This window comes from Haemaphysalis longicornis, unplaced genomic scaffold, assembly GCF_048455015.1.
Source record: "Haemaphysalis longicornis isolate Haplotype H1 unplaced genomic scaffold, Haemaphysalis longicornis Haplotype H1 scaffold_6, whole genome shotgun sequence".
Taxonomy (NCBI): domain Eukaryota; kingdom Metazoa; phylum Arthropoda; class Arachnida; order Ixodida; family Ixodidae; genus Haemaphysalis; species Haemaphysalis longicornis.
This window is the reverse complement of record NW_027526407.1, coordinates 45467559-45475992: the sequence shown is the minus strand read 5'-3', so window position 1 is coordinate 45475992 and position 8434 is coordinate 45467559. Positions and strand designations below refer to the sequence as shown.

At 45.9% G+C, this 8434-nt stretch overlaps 1 protein-coding gene across 3 annotated transcripts in view; it reads left to right on the top strand.

Annotated features, from left to right (window-relative positions):
* The first annotated feature begins 2100 nt into the window (after window positions 1-2100).
* LOC144142556 (b(0,+)-type amino acid transporter 1-like) overlaps window positions 2101-8434 on the top strand; it is a 42090-nt gene continuing 35756 nt past the window's right edge. For 2 of the 3 annotated variants that reach the window (XM_077674146.1, XM_077674144.1), the window contains exon 1: window positions 2101-2288. The gene's annotated coding sequence lies outside the window, so the exon portion shown is untranslated. Of the gene's footprint in view, window positions 2289-7833; window positions 7959-8434 lie in introns of those variants that run through there. The other variant, XM_077674145.1, reaches the window with a different exon arrangement.

Below are 8434 nucleotides of genomic sequence, written 5' to 3'. Positions count from 1 at the left end.
TAATTTTCAAGCCCACGATTCTACTCTGCTTGTCCAGGGCTGTAATCATGCTTTGCAACCCGCCCCCAAAGATAGTTAGCAAGGCAATGTCATCAAGACATTATTAAGGGACAAGAAGAGAGCGGAGTGGGTCACGGAACAAACACGTGTTCAGGACATCTTAATAGAAATTAAGTAATAGTGGGTGTGGGCAGGGCATTTAATGCAAACGGAAGATAACCGTTGGTCATTAAGGGTAACAGAGGGGATCCCTAAGAAGGCAAGCGTGGCAGGGGCGGAAGAAGGTTAGATGGGCAGACGAGGTCAAGGCGTTTGCAGGAAAAAATTGGTCACAGCTAGCACAGGGCGGGTAACTGGAGATCGATGGGAGAGGCCTTTGCCTGCAGTGGGCGTAGGCAGTCTGATGATGATGATTAGGAGGAGGAGGAGGATTCTTGTAGGTCGAGTTATTTCGTCCGGCTGCTGTAGGGATCATGCGTCATGCAGGGGTGTAGCAGGTTCCCAGGCACGCCGGTGTCCCCTATCGGCGAGTCTGCGAACCGGTGGTTCCAGTAGCCACAGGTAGACAGCGCTGTGGTCTCACAGGTGCCCATTCCTCTCCCTTCCTCTAGGTGACCGAGTAGAGAGAGAGCCTCCCGCCGTTGGAATTTAGCGGCCGATTTCTTTGGGGAAACGGTACAATTTTGGCGGCGACGGCGGTGCCGTTATCGGGCGAACAGCCGTTTACTTTCCAGCCCAGACAAGAGAACCAGACCTCCATGGTTACACCACATTTAACACTGGTGGACTTGGTTTAGTTTTTCTGCATCCACTTTTTCTGGGATATGCGCCGCTCATATAAACCAAACCGAACCAAACCAACATTAAACTAACCCACAGCTTAAACCAGCCTCGCCTCAGGTCGTCGCTATTTCTAACCACCTTTTTGATTCGCTTTCGTTAAAAGCACTCCTCGATGTATTTTTTAAAAGAAGCATGCTACTGTTGGTTATGTTATTGCGGGCTTCTCGCAATAGGCACGATTATTCGTTCGCTTTATAAATATTGAAATAAATGAGCCCACTAGTTTTAGTAGTTTTGAGAGGTCTTGCCTGAGTACACTTTCTGTTTACGCTATTCGTTAGGGGGGTGGGAAAACGGGATAGGTGACTCCAAAAGGGATACCTAAGCCGTTCTTGTGGGCGTGAAGGCGAAAACCTAAATTCCCGCTTAGACGCCTGAGCCGCCTTGCTTCCGCCTCACCTTCTTGGTGGGGTGAGTAATGTAGGCCTTCTCGGCAGTGCTTTGGGACCCGCCTTGAGACTTTAAAAGGCTTCGGCCCGCGTAATTTTCATTGCGCTCTGCTAATTCAATTAATGGGAGAGTGGATGACAATGCTGAAGTTGCTTGTCTATTCGCTTGTTCAGCTCCGTTTTTCCTCTCCCTGCGTCTGTGGTATACCGGCGCTTACAAACTCTTTTCGCTACTGATGTGTTTAAGAAAGATGTCGGTGTGGAACTCTTAAATGCCTTTAGTAGCTTCCCAAGGAGCAATCTCTTGCTGCCGCGAGGTCGAAGGCATTGCTATGCCACGCCTGGTCCTATAAAACCTTTGCTAAGAATCTGTTTTTGTTTGGAACATCACATGTCGGCTGCGTTGCCTAATGAAGTCACTCATGGTGTCACTAGATGGTTCTAGACTTAAAAGTGACGTCATAAAACGCACCGTGGCTCAGCCAGAACAATTATGCATACGAAGGATGGACCAACAGTCGATTTTTGTTCCGACTCGTCAAGATCAATGCCACCCCACTTGGAGAAGTTTACAATTGTTAAAAGTACCTTTTCAAGCAGTGAATATGGCCCCTCAAACTTCTCCCTAAGGAGAGCGACCTTTAGGTCAAGAAGCTAACTCTGGCTGTAGAGGTTAGTGGGCGCCAGCGACAATACGATAACGTGCGGCTTGTACGGCGGGACACAATAAAGAAAGCAGGGCACATTCTGTGGGGTTCTGTTATCTTATCAATTCACAGAGTGTTTAGTGGCCGTAACCACTTTTATCGGAAACCTGTGGCCTAAGCTAAACATTGCGAAGATACAGCTACCTGATACGTACGCTCCAAACAGTCCGACTGGCGTCTTGGAGTCAGCAAAACTTCATCGGAAGAGACTCAACAACTCGACGATGGACACTGCTTTGTCGAGTCTTTGCTCAAGTCAAAAGGGAGGGAATATGTGTTGAACCATCAGAAGTAGTTTTGTGGCAACTTTCGGCCAGTGCAAGGAAGTGCCAACTTCGAAGCCTTGAAGGTAGGTGTAAGCGCATGTATGGTGCTTTGTTTTTGGTGTGTTCGCAGTCATAGATTACACCAGACCTCCTTGGTTAGAAAAAGGCTGTGATTTCAAAGAGCTATTATTTTAAACCACCAAATTTCATATATAAAACGTGAATATTCACGTTTTTTATCTGAAATTTGGTGTGTGCTTTCGCTTTTTGGGCGAAAAGTGAGAACACTGTGCTTACTCTTTAGGGAATGCTGAAGGCTACTTGCGTAATATAAAAAAGATGTCAACACACTTTTCTTAGCATAAAAATTGTGGTTGAGGTTTTCTCCTGGCAGAAAACGTAGTGTGCTAAAGGAAACGAGGCGGTTTCTTCATTCCTGTCAGCTTGCAGAACCATAATTTTCGAGATCAGCGGTTCATACACGTTTGTCGCGGTTTTTTGGTGAAGCTCAAGCGAATAATTTCTGTGCATAATTTCCGTGTTTTTGTAGGGGTGTATTGAGATGCCGAAAGCGTTGTCAATAACAGGGGAAATAACGAAAACCCCAGTCACGCCCGAACGAGAACAGAACCTATTAAAAGTAGGGGGTTCCAGACGACTGAATGTACAGAGCAACAGAGTGTTTATCAATCCATTAATCAATGAATTTTTCGTCTAGGCAAGTGGTGCTAGGAATAATGGCCAAGCAGAATAAATGAGTGCCAGCCAACGAGAGATAACTTTGGAGAGCAGTGCTTCACAGCGGTGAGAAAGGCTATCAGGATTTTGAGTATAACACGGGGAAGAATGCACCTAAGGCTTTGGTTTATCCCTTACAACGATATCCAATATTTTATCTTCAAAGGCCCTAGATGGTGCATCGTCTCCCGACTTTAACGGAAGCTAATAATAGGGGGCATACCTAAGAACTTTATATGACGTAGTATATACGAAAACCCCAGTGTCCAACTAGAGAACGTATTCCCTCGTTGTCAGCAATATTTATTCTATTCGGTATTTTTCTCTACGACTATGAGCATAGGTCAATAGGCTGCTTTGCCTAATACATAGTCACATATATGTATCAGAGACAATGACCGTGACCGTGACAATGACAACGGGTGTCATCGTCAGAGAAAGTTGGCTTTCCTGTAGAGACAATGACCGGGACCGTGACAATGACCACGGGTATCATCGTCAGAAAAAGTTGGCTTTTCTGTAGGGCGTTTCCGAGTTACAGTAGCAATAAGTGAGAAAACGAAAGCTTCGGTTTAAAACAGTTCCAAAGTCCCGGGCACCTCCATGGCGGCGAATGTGCTCAGACCTGATTTCTTATTTTTTACAGCAAAGCTGTAGATGTCTCGGTTTCGCCATGTAGCTTCTGTGTACAAAGTCGCGCAGAGAAAAAATTTGGGTCTTGCGGTAAAGCCAGCTTTCTAACGAATGCTGCGCGCTAGTATTAGGCTAGTACCAAACCAAGAGTGTAAAACATGGTTATATTGGTCCTTTTTGGCAAGATGACGTGTCATCACCCCGCTTCAAAGGGGAAACCAATAGGAATCATCATCATCATCATCTCTGTAGCTCTGAACCAAAAGTAGGTACCTTGAAAAAAGTATACTAATATTTGCCGCTACGACGACCCCATCAATACGCCGTTTCATTTATTTGTCGTAATCAGTTGACGGAAGCTTTGAAGGGTGCGGTCTAGAGATCTGGTCAAGTGGTTATGAGCGGTGTTGCAAAATGTAACAGAAAATTTAACAGCTGATCAACACAAGGTCCAAAAACACGGCCTAATGAACATCTTTTGCTAGTGCCATGTTCCCAATCCACTTGGCGATCACAATGGCGAGTGGAATCAGGGGGATCTTCCTGATAAAATAGAGTCGCGTACACTCCTACTCCTCACGCGGCCGAGGAACGGAAAGAAAAACGATTCCATTTCCATTTGCTTTACTAGTTTATAAAAACGGTCAATGGTCTTCCGAGTTGCCTGTGGCGCATTTTGGCAGGTAACATTCGTCGGCCATAAATTGGGTTTTGGAAGGTTGGGAGGAAAATTTATTTGTGACTTCTTGTGTTCCAGTGATTATTTGTTGTTTAAAGCCAAGTAGGACCATTTAGGGCCTTACACATTGCGAGCCTCACAACAAAGTATTAACAGGCAAGACGTTTGTATGGTGCTACCACTCGCGGTACGGTTGGCGCATGCGGAGAACTGGTGCCGGTAAAACTCCCGATAGACGACCGGCGCCACTGCAGGCGCAGAGGCGAAAAAACTAGTTTTGCGCATGCGCAGGCGAACCGGGTACCGTACCGGGACGGTTTCTCCGCTCTGCTATCACTATCGATTAACGAGTGCAGCGGTAGCCTTGAAACGATAATGGCAGAACAGAAACAGCAATTAGAAACTTACAATGCACTTCTCAGAAAAATTTTGCGTAGGATTGGTATTTTCCGGGAAAAATTTAAAAAATACGTAATACGTAAACGCTATCGGCACAATGCTTTACGAAAGCAGGAAGAAAGGAAAGATGAAAACGTGTACGTCTCGCAGTTCTGAGCCGCGTTTAAGGCAACAAAAAGGGAAGCAGCGTGGGAGGCTCAGAGCTTTCGAAGAATGTGAAGGCGAAAGACTGGTTCGCCTTCCTCCTGTCGATCCCCTGTTAAACTTTCTGTTAAACTGGGTGGCCGTGCATGTCACCACTTGACCATCCCTGGTACAGTACTCTCCGAACCCTATCGTCAGGACACTTCTCTTCTCCCCGTCGGTACCTTCAAATATTAGAGCAACTCCTATTGCACAAGCGGCAGTATCCTTTCATTCTTTGGCACCGCTATTTCCCTTTCCCGGCGCACGCTCCCCGTCTTGCACTTGCACTTCTGTTTTTGGTAGCTGACGATTTTTGGTGTACCTACCTCCATAGAATTTCATACAATGATAACTAGAGGGGAAACTGGTGCTAGTGTCAACACGAACACCGAGGCGGCGCTTACGCTTCGATGGGAATGATGGGTAGTTCTGGAACCGGATTGCGTAGGGTCGAAACGGGCCCATGGCTGCTCAAATTGTGTTTTTTGTGAAAAAAAAAACTCCTATTTCGTCGCTCGCTGCTTTTAAATTACGTGGCAAACAACAAAGGTTCTGGCCGAAAACACGTTTTGTGCAAAATGGGCGCGTTTCAATAGAAAGCAAACGCGGAGTCAGTGAGGTTTGCAGAGTACGTTTGCCATTTGCCGTGAACTACAGCGGGAAGCGGATTTCTCCAAAACAGTCAGTAAAAGTTGCGACGCTTGTAGTTTTTAATATTAAGAAAAGTTTTCTGCTCCTAAAAAATGAAACTGATTATTTTTTGGAGAAGTTATTCAGCCTGAATTAGTGAGATTCATCATGTAGCGTTCCTATCAGCCGCCGATACTGCTGGTCTACACCGTAGGAACCGGCGTTAGCACGAAAGGTGTGACTGTTCCAAGCAATTCACAACCGTCTTCAGCTTCGAAAATACATTGGTCTGCCGAATGAGTAGCGCCGCCACTCCTAATTCGCAGACAACTTCACCGCACACAGCGACATCATTTGTGTTTTTGCGTGCTCGCTGTGCCGCAAATGAATTGATGACCCACCAAATTCGCCACTCTGGTTATAAAACAGTCCACTCAGGGTGGCGTCAGTGCATGTTCGGCATTCAGTTCAAGGAGAAACGTATTTTTGACCGCTTCTTCCAACACAGGCAAATGAGTTCATGCAAATCCAAAACGAAAACGAAACTGCCTGTGCAATTGAATCTATAGTAACTCTCACAAGCTATCGAGCGCCAATCCGAATTCAGAACTACCCATCATGCCCATTGCGGTGGACGATCGTAGCGCCAGATTCCTCTCAAGTTGTTGTTGTATGAAACACTATGCCTACCTCACAATGCGTTTGATAGAACATAGAGATGCAATGCTTTCGCTATAAAAAGTCGTCGTCTGCCTCTGTTGCCGCGAGTGGCACCAAAACGGGTCTCGGTAGGCTGAAATAGCCCAGGTTTGATGGACTGCGCCCGGTGGACCTTTATTTGACTGAAAGAACCAAAGGGGAAACTTGCTATTGCTACGGTGACGGATTCTCTTATAAGTGGCGCTGCTGCAGTAACTCAGACTATGTGACCCCGCCCCTGCTACAAGTGTCTTCACGCTGTGCGAAATAGAAAATATTCACTGTGTATTTCCTTGTCTCACGATGCGCCGAAACGCTAAAACAACACTTTTAACAATTGACGACGAGCCAACTATGAATGCTACGCATTATACGGCAGTACCACAACTCAAAGTCCCAGCACTGATGCTTTGTTTCCTAGGTCTCCCTTATTGTTCAGCAAATAGAAATAATCAATCGAAGCAAACTAGCAAATTAACAAGAAAAATAAGGAAAGGGAGAAGAAGAGAAATCAAGAAAAAGGCGAACAAGGAGAGAAGGAAATGAGGTAGGGAAAACAAAAGCTTCAGTGCAAGAAAGTGGATAAGCAGAAAAAAAGGAAGGAAATGAACTCGCAGGTAGCTAGATGCGTGCACTTTGGAAGACCTACTTGTCGTAGTGCGGGGACAGACTGCTGAAGCCGACTCAATGCAAACGTTGTATGCAAATAGTTTTACTTAGGGGTGAAAAGATTTTTTTAATTGCGAAAGTTTGCTCTGCAGCATAAATCAATGGGGGCGAGTGAGTCTAAATGTACGCAAACACGAATTTTTCACTCCGAACGTTTCAAAGGGTCCGGTGATACGGCCCAAAGAGCCAGCGTCTGTAGTCGTGTGGCCGGCGTGGGTTGAGTACCACACTATTTAGTACTTCCTGTTGGGGACGTTGGAGACCACGGCAAGTCCACAGAAGATGGGGAATGTCTGAGGTCGATGCCGACGTGGAGCAAAATAAACATGTCCGGCCAAACAGAGTCCGTCGATCGGAGGGCCAGGTGTGGGTGACAGCTGGTGTAAGAACAGCCCCGACGCGAATCCTCCGTAGCGCCACCTCCTTACAGCGGGTGAGCCCACCCGGGAGGTATGATCCACGCGGTGGAATAAGTGCGCGTGTAGAGCGCCGAAGGTATTTTTTGTCGGGGACAAACTTTTAAATTTCGTCGGCTGGAAATAAAGGCAGTGGATGCGTCGTGGGAGGTACTGTTCGCACTGATTGAAGTTATACAAATTTTTGCACTAGAATTAAGGGGTCTTAATAATGCCTTTGCGGTATATTATTGTAATTTTTTGTTAGTGAGCAAATCCGCTGCGAAAGAATATACACCATTTGGCCTGTTCTTATGGGGTTCTGTAAGATTTAAAAAAAGAAGTTAATTGTGAAGCTGCAAGACCGTGTCTCTAAACACCATGAGCATCCGTGTGGTGGGAGCAGCAGTACAGCCTGGATGGAATATGTAGATAAACAAGTTTATTTATCCCCCCCCCCCCCTAAACATACTTGCGTCACTTGTGCGCCGCAAATGTGACGCACTTGCGTCGCACTGAACATCGTTCAGTCGTACGGCAAAAAATGAAAGCACGTGGCGACCAGATGCAGATTCCATTTGCGCGAGCGTTCCACCGGGATCCGACCGCACAGGTACTGGGTTTTCGCTTTGAAGGCCGCATAGTCCTTCACAATCAACGGCTCCGTTATTCAGAAAAGCAGAGCAGTTGAGCCTCCAGAGCCGCTGTCGTTTCAGCGCGGAAAGGTATGCCGCCAACCTTTTGTGATTTCGAAAAGCCCCTTCTGGAGTCTTGTACGCGCTTTACATGTATGAACAGCACGGCGTGCTCGATATTACGAGTTTAAAGACAGCGTTTATTTTAGGTTCATTTTGTCTGACAAAATGGAGACAGAAAGCCAGTGTGGATGTTGTGAAAGAAAGCATTGCCGAACTATCAGAAACCTTATGCTAAAGCTTCAACCTGGAGAAAAAGATAGAGTAAATAAAAAGAAGGTAAGGTATAGAAAGATGGAACCAGACGTGAACATAAATTTGTAAACTAGGTTTTGTCACCTCACGTGATATAAAAAGCCGAAAAGTTAAAGAAGTTCTGTGAAGTACCCAAAGATGACGCAGAGATTTTTTGGTTACTGAAATTTTTTGCATCAAACTGGTGACCCGCAGTCAACTATAAAACAACGCAAAAATCAAAGAGGAAGTCAACTAAGTGAGGTGCATAG